We start from the raw sequence: 24,187 nt of genomic DNA, 5'->3' as shown, positions 1-24,187 counted from the left end.
TATGAATGAGATACCTGAAGGCCAGAGGGCATAGCCAATTAAGTATTCCTTCCCAGACCCTCCTCCCTTCCCCTTCACTATTTAACTCAGGTCTTCCCTGAGAATGAGGTGGGGGGGAGGGGTGCAGCCACATTCACTTTCCACCATGACAATAGACCTTTTAAAACCATGGACTTCCTTATGTCTTTGGGGCCCACTGTGGAGAACCATGGAGAAAGCCTTTGACTAATGAGCCGCTGCCACCTTCTAATCTCTCACTAGAAGACTTCTCTACTTCCCACCTTGGAGGCCTGCCAACTCAAGCAAGTTAGCTAAGCCAGCCAAGTGAGTGCTGGTAACCAAGAGTCTTTGACCCTGTGGGGCGCTGCTGGGGATTCTCTCCCCCCTCGTCTTTCTCAGCTGCGGCCAGTCCAGCTCACATCTCAGTTCTTCCACAGCTCCCAGCGGCATCTGGGGGCCCAAAGACAGAGACCACTGGCCTCCAGGTCAGCAGCCTCAGCCCAGAGACCCCCACTCAGGAGCCCTGTCCCTGAGGGACTTCAGGCTGAGACCTCTCCACACCCAGGCAGAGCCCTGGTGGCTTCTCAGCCCAGCATCCACCCGGTGCTGCATGGAGTGAACTCAATCAATTTCTCACGCTTCTGCTTCCCAGAGCTGCAAGACCCATAACTCCACCCAACACCCATTCGTGATCTAACAGCCCCACACATGTCCATTTCTTTCCTATCATGGCAATACTTCATCAATCACACACACACACACACAAACACACTAAATAAAAATTAAAAAAATAAAATAAAATAAAAACTCTCAGATTAAAAACTACAGGCCCTTTGATAGAAGGAATTGGAAGCCTGCATTTCCTTGGATCTGCTGGTGCCATGATAGTGACTGTCTTATTGAAACACACCAGCTGTCTAGAGACTTTCAGGACAAGATTGACTGGGTACTTCCACTGTAGATAGTTCTGAATCCCTGAAATGACAGACAAACTCCCTGGCTGAAGTTGTTCTCTAAAACTGAAGAACCCTGGATTAGATGACTGCTGAACAGAAAATGACTTAAATTGTGTTGGTAGAAAAATGCTGTTTCTTTGTTAATGAATCTAGCCTGATGGAACAAATCATATAAATGCTCAAATATCTCCACCAGGATCTCTGAGCACATTATGCACCTGACATCCCAACTCCATGGTACTCAAACCGCCTTTTGGCTTGGCTTTTTCCCTCTTTGTCCTCATACTGGCCATTGGAGCCCTGCTTCCTCGGCACCTGCCTTGTCCAACTTTTAAAATGGCAAATAAATGGCATTAAAAAAAATCACTGGCAATCAAATTCTGGCTCAATACCAAATTGTTCTTCAACATAAAGGCTAAAGGCTACATTATAAAATCAAACAGGGGGGAGATGTAGGGGAAAACTTACTAATTAAAGTTGCAATCTATCATGACTAGATACCTCCTCTGAGCTCAGCTGAGAATGGAGGACACCCTCTACCAGCAAGGTTTCCCCTTCTCTGAACTTGTCTGAGGATCCTGACTCCATATAACCTCTACTTGTGGAAGGCTGAGTAGTCCTTAGGAGATCTATAAGACCCTGAATAAGACCCTGATCAACATGTACCTGGGATTCCAGGAATGCCTCTCCATAAAAAATGAGGCATTCATAGAACTTTAAACTCTAGCCAATGATTTTCCATTACCATAAAAATCCCTTCCCACTCTCCAAGGTCCATATATAACCCTGGTTCACCCTGAATAAAGTGTATGCAAACAAGCACACCCTGATTGAAGGCATGCGCACAAGTCAAGATCATGTAAGACATCTGTTTCATTGGAGACCATTGGAGAAGTCATTTGTCATAAAGATCTGTAACACTAAGATCCTCATAAAGGGCTTTTGCTCACTCTTTCTTTGTTTCTCTTTCCTCTCCCTTGCTAGCACTCATTCCCAGCTGGACTGGTATCCTGCAGATCCCCCACCTGTGCCAGACTCCACTTCATCCTTATAGGCATCTGGACACTCTCAGAGAGCAGAATCAGAGAATGTGGAACTCTAGGTAGACCCTAAAACTCATACATACCACAGCTGGCATATGGGGCACAGACATCTGACAAATACCATACACCCCAATTCCACTCATCTCCCTAATCCTTCCACATCATCTCTCCTTGCTTGCAACTTTTTCCTCCAAAGAAAAATATTATTCAAAAAACAAAAGATAAAAACAAAAACTCCTCATTATGGAAACTATGGTGTGTCACACAGTGTAAATTTTGCCTAAACAGCTTTGTATGCAAATATTCATTGAAATTAATACTTTCTCTCACCTGAGGCCTCTGACTTCTACTGCACTATCAATACTGGATCCTTACCAAGACTCATTTCAGATATCTTGTTGTTGGCCTGTGGCATAGATATTCTACAGCTTTAGATTTACAGGGCCTCTCCCTTCATGTGCTTTAGCAGTTAGTAGATAGGGTAGATGGTGGGGTTGATCAACTCAAATTCCAGGATCTGGGTCTGGGTGGTAGCTGTGTTGATCAGCTCATCAGCTCTCCTAAACTCCTGCTTGCATACAACCAGGACCATCTCTCCTGCTTTACTCAGGAGAGGGGCAGGGACAACTCATAACATAGGGGCTATCTTTCCTGTACCCATGCCACCAGGGCCAGCTCTACTGGGCTGCTAAGTCTTTCCTGAGTGTGGCAGTTGGTGAGGGCAGTACCAGTTCATCATCTCTAAGGCTTTTCTTTTTTATGATTTATTTATTTATTTATGTATTTATTTATTTAATGTATATGAGAGTTCTATCTGGGTGTATACCTGCATGTCAGAATAGAATATCAAACACAATATAGATGTTTTTGAGATATCATGTAGTTGCTGAGAATAGAACTCTGGACTTCTAGAGGACCAGAAAGTGTTCTCAACCACTGAGTTAAGCACATTCTCGGTTATTTTTAAATGATTATATTTACAATAGAAAAAAACAAAAATTTTTAAATGATCTTACAATTGGTACCTAGATAGTGTGCTAGACAAAACAAACAGACAAACAACAAGAAGAAGAACAAAAACAAAAACAAATTCATGAGCTTATGACATGGTATCAAAGAGACCACCATACAGACAATTTCATGGAAAAGTATGAACCTGTTACAGATCTTATGTGTGCTGCCATGGTCTCTGTGATTTCATATGTACATCAATTCTGTTATATACACAAGACATTGTTGTTTTGAAATCATGTACCACGTATAGCTCCAACAATCTTTCCAATTCTACTTTCTCAAATATTTCTAAGCAATGAGGAGACAGGTCTTTATCAGGGTATTTCACTTAGGACCGAGTGTTCCAAATTCTCCATTTACACATTGTTCAGGTGTACATGTCTATGATAGTTCTCATCAACTGCATGAAGTTTCTCATGATGAATGCTGAATGGTGTACTGATCTATGGATATATTAATATGCTATTAGGAATCATTGTACTGATATGTTTTTTTCAGCAGAATAATTGTAACAGGTTTCTCCTAGGCCCCCAAGCTGTCTAATATCAGTTCCTTGGTACCTTTGGCAATATGGATTCTATATCATGCAAGTGGTCCTTGAATATAATCAGAAAGTCATTGGGTACTCTCAGAACATTTGTAACATCATTGTAATAGTGTGTCTTACAGACAAGTAATTGGTGTAGGTTGCAGTGTTTTTAGCTGGAATGAAAAACTTTCTCTATTGGTAGCATGCAAAGTACCTTCCAGTACCATGAACACAGCAGAATGTAACTTCTAGTTAGACACTAGCTTGACTTCTTGCTGTTCAATGACATATGTAAGTGTTGTCTTAAGCAACAGGTTCTTACCTCAAATTCTGGAAAATGATCAATAGCACTGGCAATATCCTGAAGTTGATATAATTCTAAATCACTGTCCATTACAAGTAGAAGCTCTCTAACATAGGTTCAGAGAAACAGATCAATAAATATAAACAAGTATTTAGAAAACATTGGCATATGAATTTCAGGGTCTTTCCTGTTTATGACTTCTCCAGCCATGATTTGTTTATTTGTTAATTGTTTTATAATGCCAGATTTACAAATACCAAGCTTGAATTACCTTCTGGGAGCAGACTTTAAGTCCAATCAAACTTAGTTAATTGTTTATTTCTATCTGTTCACTTACTGATGAGAGCATATTCTGAATAACATGAACATGGCTGGATGAAATAGTAAGCTAGCTATGTGGGATTCAGCTCTGTGATCACCACTCCCACCACACCTTGACCTAAATTCACTCTATCTGAGGCTGACCTACAACTCAGAAATTTGTCTGCCTTTGTAGACAAATTTGTAGGCACAAATAGTAACTTTAGCTGAATGGGATCTCATTCTGTGAGCACCATACCCTCATTTCTCATGCTCCTTAAAAAAAAAAAAAAAAAATCATGAGCCTTGAAATTGACTCATTAGTACAGCTGCCTCTGTTGTTTTGGATCTGTGAAGCCCCTCAAACAATTCATATTACATACTTATATTTTCCATAGTTGAGAAATATTGTTTATATTTTCTTAAACTCATGTTTTCAGAGTTCTTTTCGACTGCCTTAAAGGCTATCCTGAAGGTCACAATGTTCATCACCTTTCTGAGGAACACCAGCCACACCCTTACTTTCCAGACTTACTCTATTTCTAATTATCATGGAGTCATTAACCTTGGCACAAAAAACCTTTACAAAAGTAGGAACCTCAAGTAAATTATGTACCTATAAATATAAGCAAGCCCCATGCTCATAGCAAACAGCCACACTGGTGGAGACCTAAAACTGTGCCCCAGGGGCAGGAAACCATGTCACACCATCCCTTCCAAGGTCATGCAGGACTCAGCAAATATTTGCATCATGATTTAATGTAATTATATTTATGCTTTCTCTTGCATCTTTTCCTTGTGCTTTTGGAGTTTTTATCTCAACAACCACTTCTTAGGAAAATTAGCTTTCTTGTATGTACATGATAAACAAATAAACTCATTGTACTTTCTATTTACATACTAAATACATTGAAGTTTCCTTTTATTTGAACACTTACCTACTCTTCATCACCATTATATTCTGTGTAGAAGACCAAAATTACTACAACAGTATCTCTGTGTTTGTCTGTGCTACAAGTGCTGCTTTCTTCCAGTTTATATGTGTATTCATACCATTTTCAAAATATATAAAGTAGAGATATCCTTAAGTCTATTTGAACTACCCAATGATTACTTTTCCAACATATTAAAAATAAAATCTGAATTTCTTAAATTTTTCTTTTTTTGTCTTAGCTTGTTTGTATGCCTGATTTGTCTTAATTCTGGAATTATCTCCTCTTAGTTATAGTCAATTGTGATTCCTCCAATTATCTGTACTATTATTTGTCTTTTAGAAATACTTACTTCGTAGATCTTAGTATAATCTCAAAGTGGTCTTGTTCACATGTTGTCTACGTTCTTATTGATAATTTCTTTTAACTAGAATCTATTTCTGAGGAAATATCTTATTTATCTTACTTAGTTACCACTTATAGAATAATCTGCTCTCTCAGAATTTAGAGAAGTGTCATAAATATATGTCTCAAACACACTTGTTAAATGAGTAGCCAAAATACCAATGTAAAGACAATATGTGTAAAATTGCTTGAAGTAAGTTATAAAAGATGTCATGGCTATGTTGTTGTTGCTGTTGTTGTTGTTGTTAACTTGCACAAGCTATAGTCATTTTGAAAGAGAGAATATCAATTTAGAAAATATTCTCACTATATTTGCCTGTGGCAAGTCTGTGTTTTGTTTTCTTTATTGATAATGTGGGGTGTCCCTGGTCACTTTGTACAATGCCAATGTATTGGTGATCCTGGGTGCTATAAGAAAACAAGCTGAATAAGGAAAGAGTAAGAAGCAGGTATGCTACATTCTTCTAGAGTCTCTTCATTGGTTTCAGTGTCTAGTCTCCTACCCGGTATAAGTTCTTGCCTTGACCTCCCTATATGATGGACCTGTAAGATGAAATAAACTGTCTTTCAAAAGTTGCTATTTATTGGTCATGATGTTCTATCACGTCGATAAAAAAATCTGATGAAGATAGATGTAAAACCCACCACTATATTTATTCTAAGACTATATTAAACTTGATGCTATGTGATTTTGTTTTGGCAATCTGTCCTACGTTTGGGTAGTGGTTTTACCCTATTCTCGTAATTGTTTAACTCTTACCATATGCCATTGAAAAGAGTCTGACTGGTCAGGCTTGACTAGAATGTTTGAAATATCTTTATAGTGCTACATCTCTGTATTTTGCTTCCATTGTCATTTCAGTTGCATATCCATTCTGCATCAATCTGTATTTTCTTTACTAGCCTCACTTTAAATTTATGTAATATTGCTATATTCAGGAACTTTTGATAGATTCTTCCTGAAATAGAAAGGAAATAAACCAGAGAGAGAGAGTGAGAGAGACAGAGAGGGATTTAGCATTCTAGTTAATATCCATGTTAATATTCAGTTTACATAATCTGATCCTGAATTTGAATGTGGAAATATAGTATAAACTAAGAAAATCTAATCTACTGGTGTTTTAAAACAAAGTCGGCATTGAAATTAATGTTGATTTGACCAATCCTGTAAGAAGTATGACATAAATAACCATACATTCATTCTAAGTCTATTTAATGAGTATGCATAATATTTGTGAAATAACATGTCAGATGCCAAATGTGAAAAGCCACACATTATCCCTTTGTCCTACTTACTTGTTCACAGTATTTCAGTAAAAGGATAAAATGTGATAATCACATACTTCTTTATGGAATACAGATTGATCTTTCTCATTGTGCTTGCCATTTCCTGAATTTCAATCACTACGGGGCACATTTGCCATGGTCATGAATGAATGTGCTGGGTTGACTTTTGTTTCAAAGGTTATCTCATATTACCATTTATTTGAAGGTTCTCTATGAGGTGCTCTACTAAGAAGAGATATAGTGCAATGAGTAAATAGAAATAGGCTTGGTCAATCAGATCTTTTTTCCTGGGTAAGTGTAAATTTTAGACAAATAACATAAATCAGCAGTGGTCATAGCCCATAAGTAAACCGAAGTGCAGAGAGAAGCTGATTCATAGACAGTAGCTAAGATCTTACATAAAGAATATAGACCAAAGATGTGAAATTATATAGGAAGCTAGTCAGATGCATTATGAGAACAGTTGTCTCCCAAGGTGCCAAACTATCATTAAGATTGTTAAATAACTTCTTGATTATCATAAGAACTTGCTATATTAAAACATTTCTTTCTCTCAATAAATCTGTTTTTGAATGATTCAAGTAATTGGTTTTTTTTTTTTAATTTGAAGACAGTTTAGTTGACCAAAATAGACATAGCATCTTCATATCCAAAGAAGGCAAACAGATCATATGATAAAAATATGATAAACTGTAGGGCCATGAAGGGATGATTTGGTCTTTCTGATAGAGAACGGGGTTTGAGATAGCCAGAGACCCAACAGGTGACCATGGCCTGTGAGGGACATGGCCTGTGAGGGACAGCACATATCTCCCCACACCACCGGATTCCAGACTCCTCCATGAGGCCTACATCCCCATTAACCTGCACCTTGCAGATATGTTTGGCTCAGATTAGATCCTCCCAGACAGGTTTTGCATCATCATCTACAGCTACAGGTAGAGGGCTTGACTAACAGGCTTCAGCCTCCAGAGATTTTCATATTCATGAGTTATCTAAAGGCCAGGGGGCATAGCTCAATTAAGTTATTTCTCCCCAGTTCCTCCTCTTTCCCCCTCCTATTTAAGCCAGCTCCTCCTGGCTTTTATTGCGGGGGGGGGGGGGGGGGGGGGGGGGGGGGGGGGGTTGAACACATCCAAACCCAACGACTACACCATGAACAATAAAATTCTTGAAAATCCACTAACTTTTTGTATCACTGGGGCCTGTCGTTGCCAAAGCTTCCAGCCTTTAAAACTTCAGACTTTCTCTAGTATGTGGGACCCACCAGCATAAAAAGTCTCCAGGACTCTGCCCCGTGCCCCCCGCCCCTATTGCCACCACTGCACCGGACAAGGACCCCACCCCACCACGGTTTTTTTCCCCACAATAAACTATCCGACATTAAATAATCCTTACCAAGTGCTGTTAAAGAATTATAAGTTCTTTGCTCTTGGAAAATATTAGTTTTTTTTCAAACTCAAGAAAATTCTTCATATGTATGAGTGTGTGCATGTATGTGTGCACATGCACAGGCACAAATACCCACACACAAACACTATTATAGAAACAAAAAGTTAGTTCTTACCCTATCTAATTTCTCTTTATACCTAACAGCCCTATGCAATCCACAGATATCTTAAATCCTAAATAGTAACTATTGTGTTAAGAGATGCAAATCAAACCATCCCTAAGAGTCCATCTCCCACAGGTCAGAATGACTAAGATCAAAAGCTCAGGTGACAGCAGATGCTGCCGAGGATGTAGAGATTGCAAGCTGGTACAACTACTCTGGAAATCAGTCTGGGGGTTCCTCAGAAAATTGGTCATAGTACTACCTGAGGACCCTGCTTTACCACTCCTAGGCATATACCCAAAAGATGTTCCAATATGTTCAAGGACATATGCTCCACTATGTTTATAGCAGCCTTATTTATAATAGCCAGAAGCTGGAAAGAACCCAGATGTGCCTTTATATTTTTATATTCTTAAAACAGCTCAATAGCCGGGCAACTTTTTAACCTCCACATGGCTGATCTACCCTTCATTATTCCAAAACTATTACTTATTAAAATCTGTATTCCATCTTTGCTGTCCTAGACCGAGTCATGAGCCCTCTTGGGGCCACTTTTCCTCCCTCCTACATGGCATGGCAGGTATTTTCTCTGTCCCACACCTTCTCAACCGTGAAGTGTTCCTTCTCCTCTTTCACCTTCTCCTGGCATCAAATGCCACTCCTTCCTCTCCCTCCTTGGTCCCTTGCCCAGGAATCTTAAAAGTCTGGCCTCTGTCTCTCTGCCCAGCTGTTGGCAGCTAGCAACTTTATTTACCAGTTAGAAACAACTGGGGGAAATGTCTCTCAGTCTTACCTGCAGGATACTGCTAACAGCTTTGGGGGGAACCTAGTTAGCATGAAAATACAAGCAGCTGTGATTGTTCATATTTAACAATTGTTCATATTTAACATATTTGTATTTAACAAGCATCAGGCTTGTTAAAATACAAAAATCTCAACAAATTTATTTTTGCAGTTGTCTTAATTTGCTACTCTACAGTTAGGCAGCAATCTAGTGTATAACTGGATTGACACATAAGAGAAGTATATAAATTCATACAAAAGTAAAGACCATATAGAAAAGGGAAGTGTGTGTGTGTGTGTGTGAGAGAGAGAGAGAGAGAGACAGAGACAGAGAGAGACAGAGAGAGACAGAGAGAGACACAGAGAGAGAGAACAAAATTAAAACAATACATTCCTAATTCGCTTGAATATAGTTTGAAACTTGGCCACATTTGATTTGCTGAGATTACATTACTTATTACAAGGGTAAGTTCTGGTTTGTTTGAATATCAAATTAAGTTATAGTTCAATTTCTATAGATAAACATAAGACAATTTAAAATGTGTTAGGACAGCTTTAGGCAAAATATATCATACTATAGACTAGTTAATTAATCTGGTCATACTAAAAAAGCAGCACAGCTCTATTTCAAGAGAATGTCTCGATGTGTTCAATATTTAAATAATTTAGGCTATTTTGGGATGGAACAAAGCTAACAAATGCAGTAAGCTGAGAAAAATCTGTTCACAAAATTATGTCAAATCTGAAAGTTAGCCATCAGAGAAGAAACTTTCCTTCCCATTAAGCTATACTCTTATACTCAATGAATGTCAGTGCATTTATCATCATAATAATCTATAGAAATAATTTTCCTATTTTACAAATGGTCAAAGATTATTCATCTGTAATTGAACCAGAACAAGTTTATTCTAAAACCCTTGTTTCTCCTACTTATTTTTTAAAGTAAAAGTATGCATATGCATATGAACATACATAATGGCATGAACCTATCACCATGGTGTATAAAGCATAATGTAATTAACTAATGAGCATTAACATAATGTTTTCCCTTTTATGTTAGTGGCAGCAATGACAAGAACTAGCACCAAAATCTCTGAGTTACAGCTTTGTTTTTAACATCATTAGATTTGAGAAAGTTATTCTGATCTTTCCCTTAATGTGGAAAGTTTCTCTATTACAGTGAATCAGATGCTTATAGAATAACAGTTTTATGGGGAAAGAGAGAATTGGTTCTGTAGAATTTAAAGGAGTGATGAAGAAAAAATAACAAGGTTGATTTTAAAAGCCTCAAGGAATCATATTTTTATAATTACATAAATATATATACATATATTCACATGTATCTCTCTCTTTCTCTGTGTGTGTGTGAGAGAGAGAGAGAAAGAGAGAGAGAAAGAGAGAGAGAGAGAGAAAGAAATGCTCCCACAAGTACCATATACTTATGAAAAGACAATGTCAGGCATGAGCTATATCCATTTGAATGGCTGATTAATGACTCCCAAAATAATATAGATTATTGCTACAACCCTCCGTTGATTCTCAGGGCTTGAGGTGAGTCCCTACTGCTGAAGACACTGTACACTTAAAACACATTTGCATGATTCAAGTTAGAAATGTCTTCAAAGCCTTCTTTCTGATATCTAGCTTTCAAGGTACCGAAAAATACTATTATGTAAGCTGATAAGAGAGTGAAATATTAAACAGTCCTACTGCTATACTTATGAACCACGACAATGACACCATAGAAACATCCCTGTGAAAATACAATAAGTAGCACTCACATTTTGATATCTCTTATTAGAATTGAGTCTTACTAGGTATAAGACCTACTCAACAAAAGGGAAAACATGCCTAGTACTAAAAATCTAACCTAGATTCTTTGGGATGGGGAGGTCATGGATATTAGCAAAGAATCTAATCCTGCCACTTAGGGAGACCACAATAAATCTTTTCTACACTCTAAAGGTGTGGCAGAAAGTTCACTGTCTGATATATTTGCAGTGGGAGGCCTGTTATTGGACAGGGAAAAGTGAGGCGGAGCTAAGGGTGGCAGAGAGGGTGACAAGGAGAGAAATGCAGGGTGAGCAAGAAAGGTGAAGTGGCAGCAGCCATGGGCCTGTGTAGATTCAAGTAGAATAGGTAGATATGAAATCTAAAGGTTAGGAAAATTGGGATAAATTTCTAAGTTGTGTGGGCATCTTGTGTATTGACATTTTATTGATATATATAAATCCATTGGTTAACTTTAAGCATCCAGAGTTTTGATATACTGGGTTACAGGAAAGTGAGACCTCTGACAACCTGGGGATTATGGCTATGAAGGAACTAGCGGCTCCAGGGACAAGTGAACCAGAGCTGGGAACACAGAGACCAGTCGCTGTGAGGGGCTAGAGATGGAGGCAGTGGAACCGTGCTGTACCTGAGTGGTGCTGGCAATAGTGCAGGAACATGGCGGGAGCCAGTTGTAAGCATTTGTTTTTAATACCTTCAGCAACATAAATGTTATCCTTATACACACACACACACACACACACACACACACACATATACATATATATATATATATATATATATATATATATATATATATATATATGTGTATATATATATATGTGTGTGTATATATATATATATATACAGCCCCTCACAAAATAAGAATGTCTATACAGCAAATGGTGACCACCACAGAAAATCACAACTAGAGATCAATGGATTATCTGCAACCCAGAAACTGGATTTTCTAATTATATTGAAATACAGAACACATAAACAGCACTAAATAATCTGAATCTTTGACTTTTAAGTTTAGTTCCTGGTATCTGCAGTTACTTCAAGTTCTGTTCTCCTATTTAAAGAGCATCTACAAGTAGAAGAAAACGTACAGTCTCTGTCTTTCTTACTCTACATCATCCAATATAGTACTGTGACTTTCCTAGAACAGGATAATTTCTAATTTCATTCTAAATACATATTTATAGATAACTGTGACTCTTTGCTATCATAATAGGTAGTCCTTTTTGCAGCTGAAGACCATTTCAAAGAGTTACAGCTAATCACAATTCAGAGAACTGGCTGTGAGGTAGCAATCTCTAATTAATGCATTTACAAAAACAACCCCTCCATTTAAGGCTCAAGAATATATAGTATGAGATTCTAATGTAATTAATAAAAATATTTTATCAAACAAAAGACTATTACAAATTTAAAATAATAACATATGGTAAATACTTGTAATGTAAAGGAGAAGACCATATTTCAATATCTCTTTCTATATATTTATATTACATTTAAAAAAATAACATGGCTTGTAGAAAAATTTCGATAATGGTTTCAAGGCCTATTTTATTACATTAGTATTAATAGATTAAGCATACATATGGATTACTTGTAGATTATATTCTTGTACTAATCTTAGCTATTTCTCATCATTTATGTCTATTTTTTCTCTCCATGAGCAATATTCTCTCCTTGAGAAATATTGATATAATAAGCAGTGTGAGTTTTAAGAAAGTCAAGAAATGTAATTGTGGAATAGAACATTCTAACAACCAAGAAGGTGATTTTTCCAAGTCCTTCTTATGTAGGGAATGACCTTGGTCCTGGTGCTCTTCCCTGGAAAGAAATGATCTGGTTATTATAGCTTAGTTCCTGTTGAATAGAAATTACCTGGAATACCAAAGATCTACAAAGATTTAGTCAGCAGTTGGAAAATGAATGACTGAAATTAATACAGAGGAACATTTCAGATTTATCATTTATAGGCTTTTTGATGTTTTTATTATTGGTTCTACATAACACAATAAATAAGTCAAATTTTGTTAACAATTTTATTCAGAAAAACTTGTATTATTGAACATAATTGGTTTGCAAAAATGCAAAACCCTTTGAGTAGTAAGTTTTACAACATCATTGCCATTATTTTGTAGAATGTCAATATCAGACACTCAATATTCAGTCAGAAACAGTGTTCATTATTCTCTACTTACTTCATCATGTAATTTTATAACCATGCTAAACATAGAATAAAATTATTTCAATATAAGAATATGTAATGTAAAAGAAGAAGACACAAAATGACAAAATCATGTTTATATGTTTTTCCAATGTCTGCTCAAATATTCCATATTCTCTATGTCTTTGCTCATTTCTACATTATTTACAAAATTTTTCTAAGACAGCATGTACATTCTTATTGTTTTTTTCACATGCACAAATCATTTCTCAAAATCAAATATGACATCTACCCTGAATCTAGTGGATAACTATTGATTATGTTTCAATGACAAAAGAAAAGACAGTACATTTAAGAATCACCACTTATTGCAGTAAAATCTAATAATACTGTTGCTTTCAGCAGGTTATAGAAAACTAAACATTTCTTCCTCTTTGGTTGTCAAATAGCTGAGTCAAATCATATATCAATTGTTGCTATGACAACATATGAAACAGAAAGAAGATAACATGTCTAAATACAAAGAATTCAGTTTTCTACAAGAACAAATTTTTAAGAGATGCTTGTTCTTCCTAAAGAAGAATGGCTATGTATACTTTAATCACTAGTGACCCATTTTAATTACGTTCATGGGATGGATATTTATCATTTTTACTAACATAATGATATTAAAGAGTCCACCTTTATTCTATGAAAAAAACTGGAACCTCCTACTTATTTATTTTGCATTATGATTAAAAGTGCCATGAGTAAATCACATATGTAAATATTCTTTTTTTATTTCATGTGAAATAAATACAAATGTTAAGAATTAATAGTAAATTGTCTTGCATAAACATTTTATTGTTTAATAGTTATAGGAAGCAAAAATAGTGATATAAATTACAGAACTTAAAAGCCACACAATGACTTAATTTCCACATATTATCATTCAACTATGCAAATACCTCACATTGAAATTATACACATTGAGTCTCTGGGCACACAAGTATCTGTCTTCAATCAAATTTTCAAGAAGTGTTTCTAGCTATTTTTTTTAAGACAAGTCATCAATTTACTTGGTAGATAACTACTTCTCTCTCCATTCACAGAGGGGTTTTTTTGTTGTTGTTTTTAAATTGGAGTTGGCAAAGTGTAGGCTGTATCTATTGATACATTCATATTTTAAAAGTAAACATTCAGAGACGTATTCTCTCAGTTGTTTTCAGTTCATAGTAAAGTCGGTCTTCTAAAAATAGAAGATTTCCTCATCCCCCTACTGAAGACATTAAAAAAAAAAAAAGTAAACACTCTCTGGAGTAATACAAGTAGCTGCTCCAATCAATTTGAGAACATGTACACACACAGAACTGAAATCTTTTATATATAGGAGAGAATGAAAAATGAGTTTTATATTTTCTAATGATAAGAAACAAAATATTCAACTTCTGTAATTAGTTTTCCTTAGAGTTTATAGGCATAATTGTCATAATATGTAAACTATAAACACAAGTCTAATGCCTCATTAAAACAAAAGAAGATAAGGAATATACTAGTAGCACAAGAAGCTGGGTTGTGTGTGTGTGTGTGTGTGTGTGTGTGTGTGTGTGTGTGTGTGTGTGTTTAATGCAAGGACAGGCTTGGTTTTCGAATCACTAGGATTTAAGATTGCTATGAAAATAAATCTTGCCATGTCTAAAACAGATTTTCTAACTAAACACAAGCTTTCATTACTCTCTTTTCTAACTCTATATGCAATGTTGCTGGGCACTTTCTGCCAGTAGTCATATCATCTTTGCCATAACGGATGTTGAAAGAACCTTGAACAACCTCTATACACTGCTGTTGTCCAGCATTTTGCATAAAAAAGAACTAATACAGCAGAGGGACCTACTTTAAGGAAGAAGAGATTGAGAACAAAGAGAAGGTGGAACAAAATGAGAAGAATGGGACAAATGAAAAGGAGGAGGAACGATTAGTGTGGGCTTGTAGGGTTAGATGATACTAGCCATTCTTTTCTAAGGTAAAATTACATCACACAATCCACTCCAGTATACTTTCTTTCCTCTGGCCCCTTCCTGTCTCTTGTTCTAATTCAAATTGACAGCCTCTTTTAAAAAAATTATTGTTGCATGCATATGTCTGTAGATAAGTAGGTATATTCCTGAACATATAAACACAACCAGCTCTGTCCATATAGTGTTGGCAATATGTATATTTTCAGATCTGACTATTTGCCATTAGATAACAAATTGGCATGCTCTTTCCCAGAGAAGAGTGTTTATCACATTCTCAGCACTTGTTAGCTGTCTGTATTTCTTTTTCTAAGGTTGTACCTCATGACCTTTCCCTCCTCTACATTAATATGTCTCCTGGTATCATTCGTATTCAGGACATATTTAGGCAGCAGTGCTGATGATTCTTCATGAGTACAGACTGTTCAACATGCGTTTTTAGTAGACAAAATTGCAGAGCAAACTTCTTGATTCTCACTTCTTTTTTTTTTTCATCTTAATATGTTTTAATTTGTTTTCTAGAAGTCAAACCTAGCTAGCTTTACTTTTGAATGAAAGATAACAGACATAATTGAAACCAAAACCAACAATTAAACTTTAGAAAACTTTGTTTTCTGTCCTTTCACTTGTGCACACTGTAATGAGTAGTCGGTATTTATTCTCATTAAATGTACTATGACAACAGGATTTTAAGGGAAATTACATCATTTTCAGTATTTAGTCTTTATAAATAATACTTTCCCCAACTGGATCTATGTTAAAAACATAAAGCTATCTGAAAATACCATCAACTTACCGAGACCATTAATATCTGAACCTCTAAATACAAATTTACAAGTTTCCCCAAAAGTTCAAATGATGATCACATCTGAGAACACACGAGTTAGAAAACATCAAGTCTTTGGAAGCTATGAGTGACAGCTTTCATTTCCATTGCTGTTGGGGTACAATCCAATCAATCCCTATTTGTTCTTGGCTGCTGCTCAGTCTCCTTCTCAGGATTCAGGCTTTTTGGTTTGTAATCATTTTCACTGCCCTTGGCTAGAATCAAGAGTTAGGCTATGAACTTATGTAGCTTAGAACATGGGTTAGCCTGTTTCCCAGAAATAGTGTAGCAAGACTGTCTCTCTGACTCATCTCCAGCTCTACACACAGTTCTCCAAAAACTTTGGTTGAGTTCCAAAGCAGTCTTAGTTCTCTATCATCTTCCTTACATTTCAAATGTTATACCCCTTCCCGGTTCCCCTTACACAAACCCCATACCTGTATGTTACACCTCCTCCCCCTACCTGTATGAGGGTGCTCCCCCACCCACCCACCCACTGACTCCTGCCTCAGCATCATAGAATTCCCCTACACTGGGTCATCAAGATAACACAGGATAAAGGGGGCCCCCTCCCAGTGATGTCCAATAAGGCAATACTTTGCTACATATCCAACTAGAGCCATGCCCCGCCCCCATGTGTACTCTTTGGTTGGTGGTTTAATCCCTGGGAACTTTGGGAGGTCTGCTTGGTTGATATTGTTGCTCTTCCTATGGGGTTGGAAACCTCTTCAGCTCCTTCAGTCCTTTCCCTAACCTCTCCTTTGGGGATCCCACACTCAGTCTGATGCTTGGTTGCAGGTATCCACATCTGTATTTGTCTGCTCTGGCAGAGACTCTCAAGAAGATAGCTATAAGAAGTTCCTGTCAGCTAGCCCTTCTTGGCATCAGCAATAGTGTCTGGGTTTGGTGTCTGCAGATGTGATGGATCCCTAGGTGGGGCAGTCTCTGGATGGCCTTTCCTTCAAACTCTGCTGCACTCTTTGATCCTGCATTTTCTTTTGACTAGAGGAATTCTGAATTAATATTATTCAGGTGGGTTGGTGTTTCCATTGTTCAACCTGGGGTCATGACTATACAATGGATATGGTCTCTACAGGGTCTACCTCCTTTTTGTTGGGTACTTCAGCAAAAGTCCTCCCTATTGGGTACTGTCAACCTCTTGGGTCCCTGCCATCTGGAACTTTCTGGAGTTTACCTCCAGTTTCTCCCCCCGCCCCACTGCCACATACCTCCTTTCAAATTCTTGACCCTCTGTATTTCTTCTCCATCTCCTCCTGTACCTGAACCACCCTTCCTCTTTCCCTCCCCATCCTCTCTTCCTCCCAGATCCCTCTCTCCCTCTACTTCCCCCTTTTGAGTAGGACTGTAGCATCCACACTTTGGTGTTGTTTTGTTTCTTGTTGGGTTTCTATGGTCTGTGAGTTGTATCATGGGTATTCAACGCTTCTTTTAGGCTAATATCCACTTATCAGTGAGAGCATACCATGTGTATCATTTTGTGACTGGGTTACCTCACTTAGGATAATATTTTCTAGTTCCATCCATTTGCCTGTGAATTTTATGAAGTTATTGTTTTTAATAGCTGAGTAGTACTCCATTTTGCAAATATACCATATTTTCTGTATCTGTTCCTTTGTTGAGGGACATCTGTGTTGTTTCTGGCTTCTGGCTTTTACAAAGAAGGCTGCTGTGAACATAGTGGAACATGAGGACCCAGCTGTACCATTCCTGGGCACATACACAAAAAAATTCTTTAACATATAACAAGGACACATTCTTTCTCTTCTTTTTCTGCCTCTTCTTTCACAAGATTCCTAAAGTGAAGGAGTTGTGTTGTAAACATGTTAGTAGATACTGGGCTTCATGGCTATGTTTTGATTAGTTGTATTTTTCTGAATTGGCCTCCATATGTTACAAACACTTATCTGCGGGTATAAAGATAAATGTTTATAATGAAATTAAGAATTATGCTGGTTTAGTGAAGTTGTGATTATAGGTTGCCTTCATCTCTTCTCAATAACACCGAAGAAATAAAATGTTGTCATTGAGAGCCAGACTATCTAAGTCTTTCTCAGAACCCCTGAAGAAAAACACAAAGGAAATACTACTTAAGTGTTTTTGTCCCAGATCTCACTTGGTAAGTCTGGAATAGAGGCAGTGCCTCAGGGGAGTCAAGGTTGCGGTTTCTGATTCTTTCCCTGGTTGTATTCATCAGTTCCCAGACAGCTATGTCTGAGATATTGAAGAACAGCTTGCCTCCATCTTATGCTTGAAAACCATGTAAATAATAATAATAATAATAATAATAATAATAATAATAATAATAATAACAACAACAACAATAATAAAATTAATAATGAAAAACAACTTGGTTTATTTATGTTCATGACTAAACCTGGTTCTTAAGGACTGAACTATACCCCGTCTTTTATATTAACTACAAATGACTCTGTACTGGCTGTTACAGGAAACAGTATCCATGCCTTTGTTTCAAAAAGTTACTATGAGTATCTTGCAAACCTATCTTAATTTCAAAAGTTTATTATAACCACCTGTTGTTATGACTACATTGTTATAACTGCCTTGTTATGACCACCTTATTATGCTTATGTTCTGCTTCTATAACACCACTACTTTGCTCACATAAACCCCGATTTGGAAATTTTCCTACCCCTTAGGTATAAAATATTGTCTTTCTCACTTCCAATGCTGATCACTTGAACCCCACGTTTAGGGATAGACAGCTCATGTACACAAACAAACAGCTTACATTAATGAAAGAGGCTGCTTTAATTTATTGCTTGGATAACAGTATCTTTTGTTCTCTTCGCCAACTTTGTATGATTTTCCTCTCTGCTGACGTTGTCATAAGTCATCACCTTATGCAAGACTTTCTGGTACTAGTTCCCTGTGTTATTTCTCATTTCCAGTACTCTCCTTCAACACCTTGGCATTTGAGGCACATATTTCTGCAGGTTAGCATCAAGTTGTACAAAATAAGTATATGGACAAACATAGAACAATGCAATGTCATGGAACTCTTTCACATCATCATAAAGTAGAGGTGCTTAAAATTGCTCATTTCTAGACAAATTTATGACGAATATATTATGATAAACATCATAAGTCAGATCCAGAGACAAATACTGTGTGTTATGTCTTATTTGTAGAATCTTTAAAAGTCTACCTCGCAATTGCAGATATTAGAATGGTCATTGCCAAGATAATATTTGTAGAGAAACAATGTCAGTTTGCTTAAGAACATAAACATTTAGATTTGAGTAGATTCTGAAGACCAGATATGCCTATGGTTAATACTGATAAAATATTTGCATTTAGAAAAAACAATTATAAAATTGTTCTCCTTATATATACAAAGTATTAGGTATAAAAAGAGATGGTTGTGTCAGCTTGGTTATTTATGGTAGTGTTGGACTCTAAGGATCCAAACCCAAACCCACGGGAAGCGCTCTTTCAGAGATACTCACGGAAGGGAGTCGCTGCAATCGCATGAGATTTATTTGATGAATAGGTGGAATAACAGTAGCCGGTGCACCAGGGTCCCCCACCCTCAAGCGAGAAAGAGGAACCCCGAGTGACCAAAAAGGATGGTATATATACAAAGTTCACAAAGACAGTAAATTGCTTCTTAGACAATAAAAGAGATTTCAAACATCTGTTCCCAAACTTGGTTTCCATCTAGCCCTCAATTTACAACGAGGCTATATCCTAATTTACATTTGTATCTTGCTCCTGGGAGAATTCCTTTTAAGTGACTTCCGTTTACCCAGGTGTTATATTGCCTCTATCTTGGGTCTTTTGTGCTTTTGAAATGTTTATTCGGGCCCTTGGAATGCACACCAGGGGCAGCTAACACTTGAGTGTAAATTGAAATTCCAAACCTAAGAGTCTTCACGCTGCTACCTAAAATTTATTCTCACATTCTTCCTCCTTTTCTTTCATGGTTAAATTCCAATCTTGGAATTATGAATCATCATCTGGGTGTACAGCATGATATTCCTGTCTAAGCATGAGTACTTGTACAGTACTAACTCGTTCTTTGACGATCGAATCTTCCATAGCCTGGATATCTACATCAATAGCTTCTCTAAGTCCTCGGTAATACTCAGGTTGTAATGCCAGGGCTGTTCCCCCGGTAGCTACTCCTGCAGTTACTCCCAGACCTAAAAGAACAGCAAGGGTTGTGCTAATCGGCTCTCTCTTGGGTCTTAGGAGTCCCCCTTCCCAGGCGTCTAAGAGATCACTCTCTGGATGGTATATTAGCCTAGGCACTAGTTGAACCATGACACAGAAGTCTTGGTTTTGGTGCAGTACCCTGGAGTTAACACAGGGGGTAAGTCCTGTCCCACATGCCCACCAACCGTCTTCGGGAGGAAGTAGGTAATTAGCACTGTCTTCTGTTGTTACCTGGATGGTGGTGTTACACAGGTGAGAATGAGTAGGTTGGACCTTTCCCAGGCAGAGCCCTTGTCCAGAGACCGCTGTTAGTGTGATCTTAGCATCTCGAGAGGTCCAGCGGCAGCTTGCGGGTGAGTTGGAGGTGGAGTAATTATCTTTAAGGCCTACAGCTTCGTAATAAGGAGGGGCTACATCATAACAGAGCCAGCAAGCCTGAGTGGTCTCTGGGTTAGTAGAATTTAGCACCATAAAAGCCGGTTCTATCATCTGAACCAGCCGGGGCTCTGACTCATTTGAACTCGGCTGGGTCTCTTTTGTCATGGTTCTTTGGGTCGGGAGTTCCATGGGCTGAGGAGACTTGGTAGGCCTGGGGGGGGGGGGGGCGGGGGGGGGTTCTGGTCTGTTATTAATTGGAGGTGGCGGCAAGACAGAGTTAGGGCCTATTACAGAGTAGTCTGGGGCTTCAATCTTTAGTCTAATAGAAAAAGTAAGTCCATCATCATATCCAGACTTGAATAACCGGAGCCCCCAGGCTCTTCCCTTAATCCAGTCTGTAGTGACCCGTTTTCCTGGTTCAGTGAACTGGATTGATATTGGGTTACATATGAAAGCTGTGCAAGGGCCCTCCCCTGTCCATCTCCGGTTGTGCGGGTGCATCCCAACTCCATGTATACCTAAGGCGACAAGGGGGAGTCCATTGCACTGATCTTTGGACAAACCCCTCTGAGTAGTTGCACGGGTAACTTTGATCAAATCCCAGGAGGATTTAGGATGCCACCATGTATCTCCGGATGTCTCGCACCCCCAGCTAGCACAATAGAACTCCTTTATCCCCCCGCAGGTGCGCTTCATTGTTCTTGTTAGCCCATCGCGGGGGCAAACATATAGAGGGATCTGTCTCAGTTTGGACCTAAGGTGTGGGTGACTACACCCAAATTCCCTATAACCCTCCCAGCTGCAAGGTATGGAACAGGATCTTTGTCCACCACATTGGGGTAGTCCATATCCACCCGGGCCTTTACGTCCAGAGGCATAATAGTCTGGGATGTCCCATATTGATAATCCTGCAGCCAACTGGCAGACATCTGGAGTGAGCACAGGCCACCAGGTAAATGGGGCTACTGTCTTTGAAATAGACCAAACAACATCTCCGGTTTGTGAGAGGACCTCCCACGTTAGCTTCTGAGGGGGATGGGGGTTATTCTCAAGGGCTAGTCCAGGCCTTCCTGCCAAAATCATGGCCCAAACCACGAGTACCTCAGGTGGAATCATGTTGGTCAGCTACAGTCTGCCTTTGGATCTTTATCTTGAGTGGGTTTTGAGTGCGTTGGAGTGTCCACTTAGGCGATGGTCCCTCTGGAGCTGGTTTTACATGAGAGGCGTGGATCCAAGCCGATATTCCATCAACCTTCACAGTAGTGGGAGTGATTAGCAACACCAGAAATGGTCCCTTCCAGCGTGGCTCCAAGGTTTGGGCGTGGTGCCATCAGACGTAGACGCAGTCCCCGACCTGGAACCTGTGAGATGTCTCTGGGGTCCCTGGTTCATAGGCGTGGGTCAGCTGGGTCCACACTTCTTTCTGTACTGCTTGGAGTCCTCTTAACTTAGCATATAAATCACTGTTACCATGACAAGTAAGTCTAGTTACTTCATTTATGGTAGCCAGAGGAGCTGGAGCCCCGTACAGGATCTCAAATGGAGTTAAGTTAAACCTTGAAGGGGTGTTCCTAACCCTAAAAAGAGCCAAGGGAAGGAGCACCACCCACTCTGTACCGTCAGACTCCATGGATAATTTAGTCAGGGTCTCTTTTAGATTTCTATTCATTCTTTCTACCTGACCTGAGCTTTGGGGTCTGTAAATGCAATGAAGTTCCCAATCAATCCCCAGATATTTGGCCACTCCCTGACTTACCTGGGCAATGAAGGCAGGCCCATTGTCCAAGGCAATTACCTTAGGTACCCCAATTCATGGAAAGATTTCCTCTAGGATCTTTTTTGCCACCACCGCTGCTGTCTCTTTCATTGTTGGGAAAGCCTCCACCCATCCGGAAAAAGTATCTACAAACACTAGGAGTTACTTATTACCATATCTGGCAGGCTTGATCTCTGTAAAATCTACTTCCCAGTAAGTTCCAGGTCTGATCCCTCAGAGGCATTTGCCAGGTTCAACTTTGGTTCGGCAGGCATTTACCTTTTGACAGGGTACACATGCGTGTACAATATTTTTAACCAACCGTGTTAGCCCAAGTACGTGGAATTTGGTGTTTAACAGTAGTCATTCACAATGTCCATATGTATGAAATTATTGTTTTATAAACCTCAAAGATATTTATTTTAAGCACATTTTAAGAATGCTCAAGAGAGCGAGAGCAGACACAAAGAGGAAACCCTATTAAATATTTTAAAGCAGAATAATTTAAAGCCAATCTTTTAAATGGAAACACAGGATTGCCCAGTCTAATCTGGCATAAGCAGGAAACCAGCTCAGTGGTGAGGCATCTAGATGCTTAGTGACTGATTATCAAGTTGCAGCAGACCCTTTCATCATTGTCACTGGCTCTCATTTTTTTCCAGCTATACACTTAGATTGATTTTAACTATAGTTCACAACATCTCTAAGATTAGCATTCTTGTTTAAAGGGTTCATAATGAAAGGAATTCCTAGAATTTGGCATTCTTCGTCACATATCATTAGAACTCAGGATTGACATCTATTTGTAGAGAAGGCTAGAAGATGTGATTCATATGTGGAAGTAAAAGCAAAGTAAGACTAAATAAACACCTATTCCACTCTTGTCACACTAACTACCTACATAATTTAGTTGCCTTTTTGTTTCACTTCAATTTTCATAAGGGTAAAAATGGTTGCAATATGTGGGATGAAGCAAAAAGGGAAGAAACTAGGAAAGCAACAATCACCGATTATGTTATTCTTGGAGGTGACTGTGGCACCCAGGTGTGACTTGACACTCAGGAAGGAGGGTCTGAACTCACTTTCTTGTATCCAAATACACCACACAGTGTTACACCATCTTCCATAGACAGTTTTTGTTTAATTGGCAAACTCTTGAGCCATAGGCTATACAAAAAACCTACTGGTAGACCACCAAACAGTGAGAAAAATAATTTGCTGTCCCATTATGACCACAGGTAGTTTCTGAAGACTTATAACAGATTGTAAAGGTCAGATGTAAATCTGGCATTTGTGTTTTTATTTGATAGTCAAATGACTGCAGCTGTCTCAAGTATTTCAGAATCTTCATATGGAAGGACAAGCAGTCATTGTTCTAGCTGCCACAATTCAAAAGAATCACAAACAAATGTTTGTGTCTCTACCTGCCTGTCTTTATAGAAGCATAATTCAAACAAGCCTCAACCATCTTTTAAATTGTAAGCTTGGAAAATAATATCTCCAATTGCTTTAGAGGAAGAAACAGTAAAGTTTAGCATTTGTAAATGTAGCATCAGAGACACAGATCCTTTTGAAAATTAGATAAATTAACAATTTTCATTATTCAGTTGGATCCACCTGAAGACTAATAACTAAGTATTCTTCTATATATCACAGAACTGAGATAATATAATATGGTCTGGTTGCCTAGTGCCTGATTATCAAGTTGCAACAGTATCCTTCATCAGTGTCATTGGCTGTCATTTCTTTTTCAAGCTACACATTTAAGTTGGTTTTGACTATAGTGGACATTGTCTCTAAGATTAGCACATGAGTCATATAATACAATATAGTAGTAATCTATTGCCAAAAATATATTTCTACGGGAACTTTTCTTATCTCTGAATAACAAGCATACACTATTGAGAGAACACTATTATTTTCACTATATGTTGCTATAATTTAGAACAAATGCTGACTAGATGCAAGAAGAGGAA

At 38.2% G+C, this 24,187-nt stretch overlaps 1 pseudogene; it reads right to left on the bottom strand.

Annotated features, from left to right (window-relative positions):
- The window catches only part of LOC117716863 (Y+L amino acid transporter 2 pseudogene), an 85,121-nt pseudogene extending 84,671 nt beyond the window's left edge, over positions 1 to 450 (bottom strand).
- Between the last annotated feature and the right edge of the window lie 23,737 nt (positions 451 to 24,187).

The sequence above is a fragment of the Arvicanthis niloticus genome, chromosome 11 (assembly GCF_011762505.2).
Source record: "Arvicanthis niloticus isolate mArvNil1 chromosome 11, mArvNil1.pat.X, whole genome shotgun sequence".
Lineage (NCBI taxonomy): Eukaryota > Metazoa > Chordata > Mammalia > Rodentia > Muridae > Arvicanthis > Arvicanthis niloticus.
This window is presented reverse-complemented; position numbering and strand designations above follow the sequence as displayed.